This window comes from Rana temporaria, chromosome 1 (assembly GCF_905171775.1).
Source record: "Rana temporaria chromosome 1, aRanTem1.1, whole genome shotgun sequence".
In the NCBI taxonomy this organism is placed as follows: Eukaryota; Metazoa; Chordata; class Amphibia; order Anura; family Ranidae; genus Rana; species Rana temporaria.
Window position 1 is genome coordinate 427618473 of NC_053489.1, and position 19215 is coordinate 427637687.

The 19215-nt window shown below is 47.1% G+C and overlaps 1 protein-coding gene across 1 annotated transcript in view; it reads left to right on the top strand.

Annotated features, from left to right (window-relative positions):
* TEX15 (testis expressed 15, meiosis and synapsis associated) overlaps positions 1–19215 on the top strand; it is a 61663-nt gene that overhangs the window by 21132 nt on the left and 21316 nt on the right. The gene's annotated exons all lie outside the window — the stretch shown is intronic.

Below are 19215 nucleotides of genomic sequence, written 5' to 3' on the forward strand. Positions count from 1 at the left end.
CGTTTGTGTTCATGACTTTGATCACGCTGATATGCATAACATGAATTGAAGTGCGTTAATTATTAAGAAGCTGTTTGGTACATAGGCATATCAGAATGCAATAATGGACATCAGTTTACCTTTTATTAAGTTTTATTTTTAGGATGCATAGTTGTATTAATCCATAATGTGTATGCACGGGAGGGATTGCCTGGTAGTGACGCTGGGTAGTCAGCTGTGCGTGCGTGCGCATACATGGAGTCTCACAGGTAGATGTGACGCTCGGGTGATGTATATGGGTATGATAAAAAATGATCAGCGCATAAATTAAATTGATCAATAATGGATGAATAAATGATACTAAAAGTGATGTATAAACTAGTGGTCAAATGCCCAAAAATGACAAAAATTCATTATGGCAAAAAATATTTACAAGAAATATATATATAAAAATATATATATATATATATATTAGGGCTGCGCATCTTCACCGGTCTCATGATTCGATGCGATTACGATTATCAAGGCCACGATTCGATTCGATTCCGCGATGCATCACGATTGCAGCGCAAGTGCGCATGGCTTTCATCAAAAAAAATTTAAGTACTCCTTTTTTTTTTCTATCTGTTCTTAAAAAAAAAAAAAAAACACACACAATAACACTTCCTGCATGTAGCAAAGTCTAAACACAACAGAGATGGTCAGAGACTGCAGACAAGCTACAGGAAATGGTCAGAGACTGCAGATATGATATAGGAGATGGTCAGAGCCTGCAGACATGCTACAGGAGATGGTCAGAGACTGCAGACATGCTACAGGAGATGGTTAGAGACTGCAGATATGATATAGAAGATGGTCAGAGACTGCAGACATAGTACAGGAGATGATCAGAGACTGCAGACATAATACAGGAGATGATCAGAGACTGCAGACATAGTACAGGAGATGATCAGAGACTGCAGACATAGTACAGGAGATGATCAGAGACTGCAGACATAGTACAGGAGATGGTCAGAGACTGCAGACATAGTACAGGAGACGGTCAGAGACTGCAGACGAAGTACAGGAGACAGTCAGAGACTCTTACATAGGACACTGTTCTGAGGAGGATGGATAATCAGGGATATAATGAGGTGAGTGTCGGAGGGGCCCCGGGTTGGGATTCTGGGCTGTAACCCTTTCCTGCACTCAGAGGAGAGGTGACCCCAATACACAGGACGGGGGAGGGGGGTGTCACCCTTGGCATAGAAGGATATGGAGAGGTCTGGGGGGGGGTCACCTCTGAACTATGACCCTAATTTCTCAGATTCTGCTGAGAACAACCCCCCCCTCTCAGTCACATGATCACAGACCCAGGATGGAGTGCACACTGACCTGGGGGGGGGGGGGGATCGTGTCCTCACTCCACTTCCCCCACATTCCTATCAATAACAGGCAGTCTGAATAGAATGTAAGCTCCTCTGCAAAATCTGAACAGAGACGTATCCCCTCCCCCCACCATCTACACTGCTATGTAATCTTCTATGAGATTACTGCTGGACTCAGCGCCAGGACCCAGCTTGAGTCATCTACACCCTAGATTGTAAGCTCCTAGGTACAGAGCTTGATTCACGTACCTCTAGATTGTAAGCTCCTAGGGACAGAGCGTGACTGCACGGCTCGCCTATCTCCTATGTCCACTCTGCTCTTGCGTCCTGGCGTCAGCCCCTCCCGCCTTTTTACTGATCTGATAGTTACAGACAGTGGGCGGGGCTGACGCCAGGACGTAAGAGCAGAGTGGACATAGGAGAGAGGCGGGCCGTGCAGTCAGTCAGCGCGGCATATACAAACACTACCCTCTACTAATCTGAAGTTCTAGTCAGTGGGCGGGGCTGACGCCAGGAGACACGGAAAAGCACGCAGAGTGGACATAGGAGAAAGGCGGGCCGGGCAGTGTAAAAAAAAAAAAGGTATCATAGAACAGAGCGCTCTCCCGGATGGGGCGGGGCTAGGCATCGATTATCAAGGTCGCATGCATCGGTGCCGCACCGGGATGCATTGATTAAATTTGACACCCCTAATATATATATATATAAATATAATTGTGCAAAGTGTAGCAATGTGCAAAAAACGCATGAGATGAATAGTAAGACAAAAAAGTCCCAAAAAGTGGATAATGAATGTCCTTGTGTAGACAAGTATCAAACAAACAAAGGTGTCTTCACAGTCTTCTTGTGTGACTCTTCTATAAGTTGTGCTCACAGAGCGCTTACCTTATGGCAGGTATGTAATAGCTTGTATGGATGTAAATATATCCAGGGATGGTTCCATTGCGTGGGTCTCCAGCTGCTGTCTGTCACTGTGGATGGTTTCACAGGATCTCTCCTCGGTGTGTGCCAGAGTATAAAGCAAAAAGACATCCCATCGTGAAGTAAATCATGAACTTTTAATTGATAAAAACGTAGAAACTTACATAGAGGTTTGAAAAGCAATGTGAAACAGCGATTCAGTGCTCAGTTCTTAGTGTTTCCTGGTGCATCAGGTCCTTACTAGTTACGCCACATCACATGGCTTCATCATTTAACTTTTTTTTTTTTTGTACTTTTTTTCGATGTATATGGGTAATTCCCTGCCCAGTGTGCGATTGATCGCGTGCATGGCTTCTGATTAGAGGCGTTATCGGTGAGGGTGATGCTCGGGTGACGTATACGAACATTCTCCCACCCCCCAGTGGTACATAATGGATGAGCCGTGCCACATAGCCACGCCCTCCGGCGAAGACGTGATGCTGAAACGCGTTAGGGCGTGACTACTCAGCTCACCTGTCACTCACAGCAGAGCGTCATCCCGGGACTCATCGTAGCCAGTGGTTTTTCGGAACATCGGGCGGTGGTGAGACAGATGACTTTTCTATTTCTGACATGCTGGTTTTTTCACACATCTTGTAAGCATTATTTGTAAGCAGGGTTTTTATGGGCACAATAAAGCAACAGTATTACACTATGCCAAGCATTCCTTCATATGTTTTCATGTTATACCTGTCATGCTGAGCTTATCAAGACAAGGATTGTTGATGATCTAGTCCAGGGGTCTCCAAACTATGGCCCTCCAGTTGTTCAGGAACTACAATTCCCATCATGCCTAGTCATGTCTGTCAATGCCAGAGTTTTAAAATGCCTCATGGGATGTGTAGTTCCACAACAGCTGGAGGGCCGCAGTTTGGAGATCCCTGATCTAGTCCAAAGGCTTCAGGTGTATTGTGACTAAGAGGAGGTTACAGGCTCATTTTACACTTACCTCTAGTGAGTACATACACAAAGGGGTGCTCACGAGGTGTATCAGTGGCGATATTCAGGCAGAGAATGCTTAGGATATAAGGACTAGTTGGATACAACTCGCCACACCATTTTGCATTTCTTGCACAAACTTTTTCACTGCATGTGTGTTTGATGCATACAACCTGTTGCATGTCACACTTTGTATTCATTTAACATGGACTAAATTGATATTTGATGATTAATTTTTTCATGTTATAAATATCTTAACATATTGTACGCAATTGTTTAGCACTGAAATTTTATATTGATTTTTCTTTTAGCGTTGTTAATGTTGAGACCTTTTAGTCCTAACATATTTTTAACTGTAATAAAGTGGCTGCATAACAAAAATGTATAATGTGATCATAATTCAGTATTTACCTTGCTGACAAATACTCTCAATTATCTTCCACAGATAAGCATAATGTGTAATTAAAACCTAAATAAGGTTATATAACCACTTCAGCCCCAGAAGAATTTACCCCCTTCCTGACCGGGCCATTTTTTTGCGATACGGCACTGCGCCGCTTTAATTGACAATTGCGTCGTCATCTAACGATGTACCCAAACAAAATTGATGTCCTTTTCCCCCCCACAAAAAGAGCTTTCTTTTAGCGTTATTTGATCACAAAAACACAATATTTTTTTCTTTTTGCTATAATAAATATCCCAATAAAAAAAAAATATATATATGAATTTCTTCCTCAGTTTAGACCGATATATATTCTTCTACATATTTTTTGGGGGAAAAAAATCGCAACAAGCGTATATTGATTGGTTTGCATAAAAGTTATAGCGTCTACAAAATAGGGGATAGATCTATGGCATTTTTATTATTTTATATATTTTTTTACTAGTATCTGCGATTTTTATCAGGACTGCGACATTGTGGCGCACAGATCGGACGCTTTTGACACTTTTTTGGGACCATTGACATTTATACAATGATCAGAGCTAAAAATAGCCACTTATTGCTGTATAAATGTCACTGGCAGGGAAGGGATTAACACGAGGGGGCGATCAAGGGGTTAAATGTGTTCCTTTAGTGTGTTCTAACTGTGTGGGGAATGGGACTGCCTTGGGGAGGAAACCGATCCTTGTTCCTATATACTAGGAACACGCGATCTGTCTCCTCTCCCCTGCCAGAATGGGGATGTGTGTGTGTGTGTGTTTTTTTTTATACACACACAACCCCGTTCTGGCTCTGTCAGGAGCGATCGCGGGTGCCCGCCAGACATCGCAGCCTCATGGCACACGCATCGGCTCCTTAGTGCTGCAGTCCCCTATACCCCTGAAAGCTGCTGCCATACAGCTACGGAAATTCGCTCAGGGGAGCCATTCTGCTGCCGGCAAACGGCGGGCAGTCGGCCAGAGGATAATGGCATATGTATACTGTACGTATTAATTATAAATATAGCTTGACTCATACAGGCTAATAACTGTTATCATATATTGATAGTTACATCTAAAGGCGGCCATACACGGTTCGAATTTCAAAAGAATTTTCGTACGAATTTCGCACCGTTAGTAGGCTGCAGCAACAGTCGATTTTCGTGCGGCATTCAAATTTGAGGAATCCTACATGTTGCATTTTTTTTTGAAAAACAAATGATTTTCAATGATGGGAGAATCGTGCAAGAAATGTAGTAGAAAGAAAAATGCGCATGTGCAAGAAAAGAATATTCCCGGAGAGAAAAGAATATTCCCAGCAACATGAAGGTTTGGTCGGCCGAATTTCGAAAATCAATGGTGGCATCATCGGATCACAAAAAAAAGAACTTTCTGATTTTGAAAAGAAAATTTGTTCGAAATTCAACCATGTATGGCCTGCTTAAATAACAGGACACAACTTGCCACTGCAGTATACAGTATATAAATTATGTCCTAATTTTTTTACCCCCATCTGAATGGGGGTATCCCGCCCATTGTGCTATTTTATTCTGACGACAGGGAGACTTCCTCACCCTCAGAAAACAATGATCAGTGTTGGCAGCTATAACTTGCAGTACTGAACGTTCGTGAAAAACCCGGCAGGCTGGTTGTACACCAGTCGATCGGTAGATTGACTTGTGTACAATGAGCCTGCTCATACATGAATTGACATTTGGCCAGTTCCTGCTCAACCAGCGAAATTTTGATCCATGTATGGCAGACTTTAACCACTTAAGGACCGCCTAACGCCCATATACGTCGGCAGAATAACACGGCTGGGCACAATCACGTACCTGTACGTGATTGTATAATGCCCAGCCGTGGGTCGCAGGCGCGCACCCGCGACCCGGTCTGAAGCTCCGTGACCGCTGCCGCGGGACTCGCGGACCCGATCGCCGCTGGAGTCCCGCGATCGGTCCCCGGAGCTGAAGAACGGGGAGAGCTGTGTGTAAACACAGCTTCCCGGGTTCTTTACTGTGACGCTGACATCGATCGTGTGTTCCCTTTTATAGGGAATCACAATCGATGACGTCACACCTACAGCCACACCCCCCTACAGTTGTAAACACACATGAGGTCACACATAACCCCTTCAGCGCCCCCTTGTGGTTAACTCCCAAACTGCAACTGTCATTTTCACAGTAAACAATGCATTTTAAATGCATTTTTTTTGCTGTGAAAATGACAATGATCCCAAAAATGTGTCAAAATTGTCCGAAGTGTCCGCCATAATGTCGCAGTCACGAAAAAAATCGCTGATCTCCGCGATTAGTAGTAAAGAAAAAAAAATGAATAAAAATGCAATAAAACTATCCCCTTTTTTGTAATAAATTTTGCGCAAACTAGGGTTGTCCCGATACTAGTATCGGGACCGATTTCGAGTATTTGCGGGAGTACTTGTACTCCCGCAAATGCCCCCGATGCCAGATCCGATACTCGCCCGCCGCTACGCCGCATCCCCGCTTGGTTAATACGGTCGGGGAACATTACAGCTTTCATTTGAATAGCTGTAGTGTTTCCCGCCGCGCCGCGTATAGACACTCCCCCTTGCTCAGGTGAACTGTCCAATCCCGAGCAAGGGGGAGTGTCTATACGCAGTGCGGCGCGAATCACTACAGCTATTCAAATGAAAGCTGTCATGTTCCCGTATTAGCCAAGAGGCGGCGTGGCGGCGCAGCAGCATGCAGGTAAGGGGGACATGGCTGCATATATGGGGGGGATATGGGGGGGACATGGATTGGCTGCATATGGTGGGGACATGGATTGGCTGCATTTGGGGGGGGGCATGGCTGCATATGGGGGACATGGATTGGCTGCATATGGGGGACATGGATTGGCTGCATATGGGGGGGGGCATGGCTGGATATGGAGGGGGACATGGCTGCATATGGGGGGGACATGGATTGGCTGCATATGGGGGGGTACATGGATTGGCTGCATATGGGGGGGGGCATGGCTGTATATGGGGGGCACATGGCTGCATATGGGGGGACATGGCTGCTTATGGGGGGGACATGGCTGCTTATGGGGGGACATGGCTGCATCTGGGGGGACATGGCTGCATCTGGGGGGACATGGCTGGATATGGGGGGGACATGGCTGCATATGGGGGGACATGGCTGGATATGGGGGGGACATGGCTGCATCTGTGGGGGGACATGGCTGCATATGTGGGGGACATGGCTGGATATGTTTGGGGACATGGCTGGATATGTGGGGGACATGGCTGCATCTGTGGGGGGACATGGCTGCATTTGTGGGGGGACATGGCTGCATTTGGGGACACATTTAAAAAAAAGTATCAGTATTCGGTATCGGCGAGTACTTGAAAAAAAGTATCGGTACTTGTACTCAGTCCTAAAAAAGTGGTATCGGGACAACCCTAGCGCAAACCAATCGATAAACGTTTATTGCGATTTTTTTTTTACCAAAAATAGGTAGAATACGTATCGGCCTAAACTGAGGAAAAAAAATAATGTTTTATATATTTTTGGGGATAGTTATTATAGAAAAAAGTAAAAGATATTGCATTTTTTTCAAAATTGTCGCTCTATTTTTGTTTATAGCGCAAAAAATAAGAACCGCAGAGTTGATCAAATACCACCAAAAGAAAGCTCTATTTGTGGGGGAAAAAAGACGCCAATTTTGTTTGGGAGCCACGTCGCACGACCGCGCAATTGTCAGTTAAAGCGACGCAGTGCCGAATCGCAAAAACTGGCCTGGTCCTTTAATTGCCTAAAGGTCCGGGTCTTAAGCGGTTAAAGTGCCATGATATGATGCCTCCTATAGTGTTACATTCATAGACAGCTGATGGGGGCATCAGCATAAAAGAGAAGGGCTATTGAAATGTGCGTAAAAGGGCTGGCAATCTGACCATTGTCACCACGATACATGACTGGGCATAACACATGGATGCGTACAGATCTGGCTTCCCAGTTAACGCACGCTTAAGGTCAAAACCTCACATCTACACATTCCCCAAGCCTATGGTAAAAATAGGAGATGGGAGAGGTGGCATAGAATGGAACAAAAAAAAGGTTTATTATAATCCATGTATGTATAATTATAGTTGGCAAAAATGATAAACTGTTGGCAAATATTAATATCATTGTATGAACAAAATTTACACCAAAACACATACTGTAGATCAGCGGTCCGCAGCCTTTTTTGCACCAGAGACTGGTTTTGTGGAAGACACTTTTTCCAGGGATCGGGGGTAGGGGTTGGTGACTGGATATATTCACGGAATCGGTTCCCAGCCTCCCTTTACAGCACAGTTCCCCCTTTATATCAGTGTCCACAGTCCCCCTTTAAAGCAGTCCCACAGTGTCCTCAGCTCCCCTTCACATCACAGCCCCCTTTTATAATACAGTGCAGACCCCAATACATTATAGTGCCCCTCTACAGTGCAGTGCCCTTTTACAGTGCAGCCCCCATTACATTAATGTAACACAGAGTGCACTGTAAAGGAGGGGGGCTGTGATGAGAAGGGGACTGTACTGTAAAGGAGCACTGTGATGTAATGGGGTCTGCACTCTAATGTAAAGGGGGCTGTGATGTGAAGAAGACTGCACTGTGATATAAAGGGGACTGCACTGTAAAGGGGCAAAGTAATCATTACAGTACAGTCCCTTTTACTGTATATCACAATATCACAGTGCCCCTAACAATCCCCCACCCCCCCCCCCCCCCCATTACATCACAGTTCCCCATTTTTCTCTCTGCCTCCCTAGCTCAGTCCTACCTTTGGCAGGGCAAAGGCAGGATTCAGCCCGTGTGTCCTCTCCGAGCTCTTCTGCCCCAATGTCATCCTATAAGCAGGGCAGGGGGCGGGAGGACCTGAAAATCTGGATGGAAGACAGGAGTTGCCCATTATATATTAACGAACAGGTGATTACCCGCTTGTTAATATGAAAATGGCCACATACTGTAGCGAGGAGGTGAAGCTTTATGTATTAATTATACCTTATACTATCCAAAAATCTTACATAAAACATTATCATGTATGTTTGCATACTACACACTAGGGGTCCTTGATGAGGGCAAATAAGCTGTTCACTTTACAAGGTAACATTTCCTTAGCTTAGTAAATGTAGTGAAAATTCATGAAAAAAAAAAAGAAAAGAAAAACATTTTGTTTTTCTTGCATATGTTTGGATGATGAAAGTCAGCAGATATACAGCCCTTCTACTAAACATAGGGGAAGTTCTTTGCTTAGTAAAAAACTTTTCTCTTATCGTTCATGGACGGACACAGCTCCTTAAATCTTGACAAGTGGGTTATGTTCCCTGTTTACAGGAGAGGACTAGGCAGAAACATGTTAAATAGTTAAATACATGTTACATTAACAGAGTTGAACAGCCCTGCCCAGGGGGCGGTCCTTCCAGACATAACCCTCCTCACTGTAGCATGCAGCCTCAGTTTCGTTCTGCCTAGCAAGGAGAAGGACATATGGCTCCCTTTGGGCCCAGCGCCCTAAGGAGAAATTGTATTTTATTTTACTTTTTCTTGAAGAATCTTCTTTTAACTGTTGGCTGAGAGACAGGCTGGATAATATAGATCCTTGTAGTCTACTCAGTCTGACCAGCAAGCGTGGGCACACCTTTGCAAAGAGGCTGGGTCTGCCACGCCATAACCCATGACTCCTGGGGTGGCCGGTGAGCTTTGCTCCGAGGTCCACATATGACTGGGCTGTGGTGTTGTCTCACTCACAGTGGACCGGCCGACAGCTACCTCCATTGCGGTTGTAGTTCTGTCAGGAATGCGTCAGCGAGTCCTCGCTCGGACGGGTAAGTACAGTCCCTCCTGCTTTGGTGGGTTGGTACGGCTGGGCATTCCTGGGGTTCAGGGATCTTCTTCTCCTCCCTTCCCTGCTCCTTTTCCCTTGCTGCATTGCTAACATTGCCGCTGTCAGGGGGGACGGGGCCTTCCTGAGGGGACTGTGTTATCTGGCCTGTGTTTTTACTTTTTTGTATGGGGCTTTCCTGTGAGGTAAAAAGCCCTGTGATGAGCACAGATGTTTATGATTGTACTTCAGCGAGTAGTTAGACGCTGACTGATTGGTGATCCTTACCCACCTGTAACGGTTTTGCTTTTTATGCTTGTATCTGTGTCTTATCCTTAAATAAAAAAGCCCTAGGAGGCTTTTCCTGTTTAAACACAGGTCCCTGCAGATGCCGCACAGTTACCTCACGGTTATTTTCCTCTTACACGCTGTGTGCTGCGAGGGGACGGCAGCGATGGGCAGTCTCCTCCTGAGGTGAATCCCCTGGTTACCCCTGGTCAGCGCAGCAAGTGAGTGAGAGGCCCTGAATAGGGCTCTAGGGTCTTTTGTTTATTTTAAAGGACAGGTGTGCATATTATAATACACACTATGTAAATATTATTAATATTTGGAGTCAGTATCTGGGTCCTTCCCCACATGCTGGTGGTGGCAGCAGGTGTTAGCACCTGGGATTCCCACAGAGTTTTTATTGTTAGTCCTGGACACGTTTGTGCCAGGGTGGGGGTGGACTGTGGGCGGGCGGTAAAAGAGTGCCCCCTTCCCCGTTATCCCCTGGGGAATGCTCTGTTATGGAGCCATGGACCAGGTACCTGGGTAGTAAAAAAAAAAAGCAGAATAAGGCATTTATGGGTGCGCTTTTTCCTGCTACAATGGACTCTCTTAAGCTGGAGTTTCCGCAGAGGGCTCTGTCTTTTTTGGATCACACATATCAGACTGCTCTGTGTAGGTTTTTTCCTTCTGTGCCCGTCTTTGATAATTTCTGAGATGCGGAATGAGAAAAGCCACTGAGGGCTTTTGTAGTCCCTCACCACCGGGCGGGAACCCCCGCTTATATGGATCTGACTGATAAGACGATCCGAAGTACTGACCCGTTTCCGGTTTACACCGGTTTGCATTTTGCACCAGACACTGGAGGAGCACCGGCTCTCTCCTGAGGTTATTAGGCTAGCGGACCAGCTGGTCCAGGGCCTCATATAGGTCTGTGATGCTTCATTGAATGCTGTGCCCTTGTTATCCAGGGCTTCTGTTTCAGAATGGTTTTATGCACACGGTGGTGTAGTGCTTAACTCCATTACTTGGTCACACCTACAGCCACACCCCCCTACAGTTGTAAACACACATGAGGTCACACATAACCCCTTCAGCGCCCCCTTGTGGTTAACTCCCAAACTGCAACTGTCATTTTCACAGTAAACAATGCATTTTAAATGCATTTTTTTTTGCTGTGAAAATGACAATGATCCCAAAAATGTGTCAAAATTGTCCGAAGTGTCCGCCATAATGTCGCAGTCACGAAAAAAATCGCTGATCTCCGCGATTAGTAGTAAAGAAAAAAAAATGAATAAAAATGCAATAAAACTATCCCCTTTTTTGTAATAAATTTTGCGCAAACTAGGGTTGTCCCGATACTAGTATCGGGACCGATTTCGAGTATTTGCGGGAGTACTTGTACTCCCGCAAATGCCCCCGATGCCAGATCCGATACTCGCCCGCCGCTACGCCGCATCCCCGCTTGGTTAATACGGTCGGGGAACATTACAGCTTTCATTTGAATAGCTGTAGTGTTTCCCGCCGCGCCGCGTATAGACACTCCCCCTTGCTCAGGTGAACTGTCCAATCCCGAGCAAGGGGGAGTGTCTATACGCAGTGCGGCGCGAATCACTACAGCTATTCAAATGAAAGCTGTCATGTTCCCGTATTAGCCAAGAGGCGGCGTGGCGGCGCAGCAGCATGCAGGTAAGGGGGACATGGCTGCATATATGGGGGGGATATGGGGGGGACATGGATTGGCTGCATATGGTGGGGACATGGATTGGCTGCATTTGGGGGGGGGGCATGGCTGCATATGGGGGACATGGATTGGCTGCATATGGGGGGGGCATGGCTGGATATGGAGGGGGACATGGCTGCATATGGGGGGGACATGGATTGGCTGCATATGGGGGGGTACATGGATTGGCTGCATATGGGGGGGGCATGGCTGTATATGGGGGGCACATGGCTGCATATGGGGGGACATGGCTGCTTATGGGGGGGACATGGCTGCTTATGGGGGGACATGGCTGCATCTGGGGGGACATGGCTGCATCTGGGGGGACATGGCTGGATATGGGGGGGACATGGCTGCATATGGGGGGGACATGGCTGCATATGGGGGGACATGGCTGGATATGGGGGGGACATGGCTGCATCTGTGGGGGGACATGGCTGCATATGTGGGGGACATGGCTGGATATGTTTGGGGACATGGCTGGATATGTGGGGGACATGGCTGCATCTGTGGGGGGACATGGCTGCATTTGTGGGGGGACATGGCTGCATTTGGGGACACATTTAAAAAAAAGTATCAGTATTCGGTATCGGCGAGTACTTGAAAAAAAGTATCGGTACTTGTACTCAGTCCTAAAAAAGTGGTATCGGGACAACCCTAGCGCAAACCAATCGATAAACGTTTATTGCGATTTTTTTTTTACCAAAAATAGGTAGAATACGTATCGGCCTAAACTGAGGAAAAAAAATAATGTTTTATATATTTTTGGGGATAGTTACTATAGAAAAAAGTAAAAGATATTGCATTTTTTTCAAAATTGTCGCTCTATTTTTGTTTATAGCGCAAAAAATAAGAACCGCAGAGTTGATCAAATACCACCAAAAGAAAGCTCTATTTGTGGGGGAAAAAAGACGCCAATTTTGTTTGGGAGCCACGTCGCACGACCGCGCAATTGTCAGTTAAAGCGACGCAGTGCCGAATCGCAAAAACTGGCCTGGTCCTTTAATTGCCTAAAGGTCCGGGTCTTAAGCGGTTAAAGTGCCATGATATGATGCCTCCTATAGTGTTACATTCATAGACAGCTGATGGGGGCATCAGCATAAAAGAGAAGGGCTATTGAAATGTGCGTAAAAGGGCTGGCAATCTGACCATTGTCACCACGATACATGACTGGGCATAACACATGGATGCGTACAGATCTGGCTTCCCAGTTAACGCACGCTTAAGGTCAAAACCTCACATCTACACATTCCCCAAGCCTATGGTAAAAATAGGAGATGGGAGAGGTGGCATAGAATGGAACAAAAAAAAGGTTTATTATAATCCATGTATGTATAATTATAGTTGGCAAAAATGATAAACTGTTGGCAAATATTAATATCATTGTATGAACAAAATTTACACCAAAACACATACTGTAGATCAGCGGTCCGCAGCCTTTTTTGCACCAGAGACTGGTTTTGTGGAAGACACTTTTTCCAGGGATCGGGGGGTAGGGGTTGGTGACTGGATATATTCACGGAATCGGTTCCCAGCCTCCCTTTACAGCACAGTTCCCCCTTTATATCAGTGTCCACAGTCCCCCTTTAAAGCAGTCCCACAGTGTCCTCAGCTCCCCTTCACATCACAGCCCCCTTTTATAATACAGTGCAGACCCCAATACATTATAGTGCCCCTCTACAGTGCAGTGCCCTTTTACAGTGCAGCCCCCATTACATTAATGTAACACAGAGTGCACTGTAAAGGAGGGGGGCTGTGATGAGAAGGGGACTGTACTGTAAAGGAGCACTGTGATGTAATGGGGTCTGCACTCTAATGTAAAGGGGGCTGTGATGTGAAGAAGACTGCACTGTGATATAAAGGGGACTGCACTGTAAAGGGGCAAAGTAATCATTACAGTACAGTCCCTTTTACTGTATATCACAATATCACAGTGCCCCTAACAATCACACACACCCCCCCCCCCCCCCATTACATCACAGTTCCCCATTTTTCTCTCTGCCTCCCTAGCTCAGTCCTACCTTTGGCAGGGCAAAGGCAGGATTCAGCCCGTGTGTCCTCTCCGAGCTCTTCTGCCCCAATGTCATCCTATAAGCAGGGCAGGGGGCGGGAGGACCTGAAAATCTGGATGGAAGACAGGAGTTGCCCATTATATATTAACGAACAGGTGATTACCCGCTTGTTAATATGAAAATGGCCACATACTGTAGCGAGGAGGTGAAGCTTTATGTATTAATTATACCTTATACTATCCAAAAATCTTACATAAAACATTATCATGTATGTTTGCATACTACACACTAGGGGTCCTTGATGAGGGCAAATAAGCTGTTCACTTTACAAGGTAACATTTCCTTAGCTTAGTAAATGTAGTGAAAATTCATGAAAAAAAAAAAGAAAAGAAAAACATTTTGTTTTTCTTGCATATGTTTGGATGATGAAAGTCAGCAGATATACAGCCCTTCTACTAAACATAGGGGAAGTTCTTTGCTTAGTAAAAAACTTTTCTCTTATCGTTCATGGACGGACACAGCTCCTTAAATCTTGACAAGTGGGTTATGTTCCCTGTTTACAGGAGAGGACTAGGCAGAAACATGTTAAATAGTTAAATACATGTTACATTAACAGAGTTGAACAGCCCTGCCCAGGGGGCGGTCCTTCCAGACATAACCCTCCTCACTGTAGCATGCAGCCTCAGTTTCGTTCTGCCTAGCAAGGAGAAGGACATATGGCTCCCTTTGGGCCCAGCGCCCTAAGGAGAAATTGTATTTTATTTTACTTTTTCTTGAAGAATCTTCTTTTAACTGTTGGCTGAGAGACAGGCTGGATAATATAGATCCTTGTAGTCTACTCAGTCTGACCAGCAAGCGTGGGCACACCTTTGCAAAGAGGCTGGGTCTGCCACGCCATAACCCATGACTCCTGGGGTGGCCGGTGAGCTTTGCTCCGAGGTCCACATATGACTGGGCTGTGGTGTTGTCTCACTCACAGTGGACCGGCCGACAGCTACCTCCATTGCGGTTGTAGTTCTGTCAGGAATGCGTCAGCGAGTCCTCGCTCGGACGGGTAAGTACAGTCCCTCCTGCTTTGGTGGGTTGGTACGGCTGGGCATTCCTGGGGTTCAGGGATCTTCTTCTCCTCCCTTCCCTGCTCCTTTTCCCTTGCTGCATTGCTAACATTGCCGCTGTCAGGGGGGACGGGGCCTTCCTGAGGGGACTGTGTTATCTGGCCTGTGTTTTTACTTTTTTGTATGGGGCTTTCCTGTGAGGTAAAAAGCCCTGTGATGAGCACAGATGTTTATGATTGTACTTCAGCGAGTAGTTAGACGCTGACTGATTGGTGATCCTTACCCACCTGTAACGGTTTTGCTTTTTATGCTTGTATCTGTGTCTTATCCTTAAATAAAAAAGCCCTAGGAGGCTTTTCCTGTTTAAACACAGGTCCCTGCAGATGCCGCACAGTTACCTCACGGTTATTTTCCTCTTACACGCTGTGTGCTGCGAGGGGACGGCAGCGATGGGCAGTCTCCTCCTGAGGTGAATCCCCTGGTTACCCCTGGTCAGCGCAGCAAGTGAGTGAGAGGCCCTGAATAGGGCTCTAGGGTCTTTTGTTTATTTTAAAGGACAGGTGTGCATATTATAATACACACTATGTAAATATTATTAATATTTGGAGTCAGTATCTGGGTCCTTCCCCACATGCTGGTGGTGGCAGCAGGTGTTAGCACCTGGGATTCCCACAGAGTTTTTATTGTTAGTCCTGGACACGTTTGTGCCAGGGTGGGGGTGGACTGTGGGCGGGCGGTAAAAGAGTGCCCCCTTCCCCGTTATCCCCTGGGGAATGCTCTGTTATGGAGCCATGGACCAGGTACCTGGGTAGTAAAAAAAAAAAAGCAGAATAAGGCATTTATGGGTGCGCTTTTTCCTGCTACAATGGACTCTCTTAAGCTGGAGTTTCCGCAGAGGGCTCTGTCTTTTTTGGATCACACATATCAGACTGCTCTGTGTAGGTTTTTTCCTTCTGTGCCCGTCTTTGATAATTTCTGAGATGCGGAATGAGAAAAGCCACTGAGGGCTTTTGTAGTCCCTCACCACCGGGCGGGAACCCCCGCTTATATGGATCTGACTGATAAGACGATCCGAAGTACTGACCCGTTTCCGGTTTACACCGGTTTGCATTTTGCACCAGACACTGGAGGAGCACCGGCTCTCTCCTGAGGTTATTAGGCTAGCGGACCAGCTGGTCCAGGGCCTCATATAGGTCTGTGATGCTTCATTGAATGCTGTGCCCTTGTTATCCAGGGCTTCTGTTTCAGAATGGTTTTATGCACACGGTGGTGTAGTGCTTAACTCCATTACTTGGCAGCAAGAGAGTCATTGGTTCGAATCCGGACACTGATGGCAATCTGCCTGGAGCTTGCATTGTTGCTCCCTGTGTCTGCGTGGGTTTCCTCCGGGTACTCCGGTTTCCTCCAAAGGCATGTGTGCATACACCTACATAATATACATACACACTATGTGTGTGTATTGTTTAGGGACAACCCTCCCAGGCTTTCAAAGGCCCAGCTGAGGGACTAATCTGTCCCTGGGTGCGTAAGCCGATCACGCCGGCACCCAAATCCTGCCAATGTATGTAGCCTTCCCTCCCTGTCTCTAGGTGGGAGGGGCAGCTTGCAGGTTCACAATTCGGTGAAACCTCCCTGCTCTCCGACCAGTGGGTCTGCGAGGTGGTCTCTTCGGAGTTCTAGATAGGGTTTCCTGTTATCCACAGAACAAAGTTCTTTCCTTGTGTCTTCCTCCCCCGGCCCGTCGGTCTGCCTTGGGCAGTGTGGGATTTGCTAAGTAATTTTACCTTTCCTGCAGGACGAGAGGTTTGGGGTATTCTATGGGCCTCAGGCCCTAAATACCTTTGTGAATGTCGGGTAGTTCCGCATAGAATCCATTTGTTCGGTGGTAGCTGCGCTCCATCTGGGGGATGTCCTGACGTCCTCGGACATCAGGGACGCATACATGCATGTCCCGTTTTGCGCATGTCACAGTGTTTTTTTCTGTGCTTCGTGATGAGAAAGGGTCTCTATCAGCCTGTGGCCCTCCCTTTTGATCTGGCGTCAGCACCATGGGTTTTCAGCTAGGAGCTCGCACTTATCCTAACCTTGTTGGGACAGCGAGGCTTTGCCTCATTGGCTACTTGGATGACCTTCTTCTGAGAGCAGCTTCTGTCTCCGAACTAGTGGATGTGTTATTCCCATTTAGACCCTCCGAAGATTCGGGTGGGTATTAAACGTTTAGGCCAGAAGGTGTAGCTCAGTGGCAGCAAGCCTGCCCTCCATGTGTGCGACCCAGGGTTCAAATCCTGGGCATGCTAGGTTCCGACTCAGCGTTGAAGTATCTAGTGTTGATCCAGGCTCCTCGGTGGCGAAGGTCCTTCTTCTCCTGGAGAAATTGCAGACTCTTCAGTCTGCGGTGAAGGTATTGGCATCACGCAATCGGTCTTCTCTCCAGGCACCTGCTGGTTCGAGGCCTGTGGGTAGCCTCCTTCAAGGCGGTACTGTATGCCCAGTTCCACACTCTGGTTTTCCAGGGGAAATACTGTCCAGGTGGTAAAAATCTCTTGTCTCTGAAATCATCAGATTCTGATGCGCCGCCTAGTCAGAGTCTCTCTGAGTTGGTGACAGAGATCCCCGACTCTTCGTTCCGGGAAGTTGTTACTTCCTTCCAGTGGTCGGTGTTTACGACGGATGCCAGCTCACGGGTTGTGAACCCGGGGGGGGGGGGGGGGGTTCACAAAACTGGGGGGTCCAGTCGTCCCTGAGTCGCTGGACTTGCGTGGACCTACGGCCACACCTCCCTTAATGTGTCTGGTCTCGGTAGCTACCCAGGGTCGGGCCTGGCTAGTGCCTGGGTGGGAGACTGCCTGGGAATACCAGGTGCTGTCTACTGTCCTACTATTTTAGGCGATCAGGCTATGCTTCTCCTCGTGGTCGACCGATCTGGTTTCAGCCGGACAAAGCCATCAGGTATACCGGCAGGCAGACTACTGGAGTCGCCAGATGCTGGACCAGGGCGACTGGTCTTTGTGCTTGGGGTGTTTCGGCTCCCTTGCAGGAGGTGAGCCTCAAAGGGCATGGATCTCCTGGCCGCTCATCTGCGCCGCAAGGGTGTCAAAGTTAGTGGCCAGGTCAAGTGATCTGGTACAGACGCGTCAGTCACACTTATGGGTTGCCAGAGTAGGAGATCCCTCTGTCTCGAGATCCTATACTTCCTCCTGTTGTACAGTCACTGACTTGCTCAACATGGTTATTGGAAGCAAGGCTTTAGGTGACCGGGGTCTGTCTGACTCGGTCATCTCAACAATACTGAGAGCACCGTAGTCTTCTTCCGGAGGATCTACAGTCGCACCTGGCAGGCCTACATCTCTTGGTGCGAAGGGATGGAGTGACGTACTCGGTGTCCAGGGTCCTGCTGTTTTTAAAGCTTGGAGTGGATCTAAAAATTGCTTAAAGCACCGTTTGGGGGCAGATTTCATCCTTGGCTGTGTTCTTTGAGTGGCCTTTTTGCGGCCCGTTGCGGGGTTTGTCATATACTTTTCCCTCTTGGCCCATCTCTTCCCCCATGAGTTTTGACTCTGGTGCTCTCGGTTCTTCGGGAACTTCCTTTTGGAAACATTATAGAGATTTTCTCTTGACACTATGTCAGAAGGTGGTCCCTTTAGTGGCCTTTACCTCTGTTAGAGGGGTTTCTGAGTTGGCGATCTTGTCTTGTAAGCCGCCATGCTTGATCCTCCATAAGTATTAGGTGATGGTGCGCCCGCGACCTTCCCTTCTTCCGAAGGAGGTTTCGGCCTTTCATACTTTAGGCGTGGTACGCTCTTTGCTGGTATACCAGCCTACTACAGCTCCGTTTCAGAGTTCTGACTCTCTTTTGTGTCGTGTCTGGTCCACAAAAGGGCCTGGCGGTCTCGTCGACCACCATTTCTCGGTGGATCAGGCAGGCCGTCATACAGGCCTATGCTCCTAGGGGGCGGGCCCCCCTTTCCGGTCACGGCACTTTCGACTAGGGCAATTGGTGCTTCCTGTTTTTTTTCCCGACATCATGCGTCGGTCTCACAGGTGTGCGAGGCGGCGACTTGCTCGTCCGTTCACACTTTTTCCAGAATTTACATGGTTGCTGTGAGTGCATCTTATGTTTTTTTCAGCCGCTAGTTTTTGCCGGCGGCTGTTTAAAGTTGCACCTCCTCCGTTGAGGAGCTCTGCTTGTTTTGGGGTGAAGTTAAAATAGTTTTTACTGATATATTTCCCACCCATCGTTTTTGACACTGCTTGGGGACGTCCCACTTGTCAACATTTAAGGAGCTGTGTCCGTCCATGGACGATAAGAGAAAATAGGATTTTTTGTACTCACCGTAAAATCCTTTTCTCTGAAGTCCATGAATGGACACAGCTCCCACCCCTCCTTTTTAGGTTTGTACTGCTTGTTACGAACTGTGGCTGCATGCTACAGTGAGGAGGGTTATGTCTGGATGGACCGCCCCCTGGGCGGGGCTGTTCAACTCTGTTAATGTAACACGTATTTAACTATTTAACATGTTTCTGCCTAGTCCTCTCCTGTAAATAGGGAACATAACCCACTTGCCAAGATTTAAGGAGCTGTGTCCGTCCATGGACTTCAGAGAAAAGGATTTTACGGTGAGTACAAAAAATCCTATTATTTGCTTGTTTCTCTTGTTAAGATTTA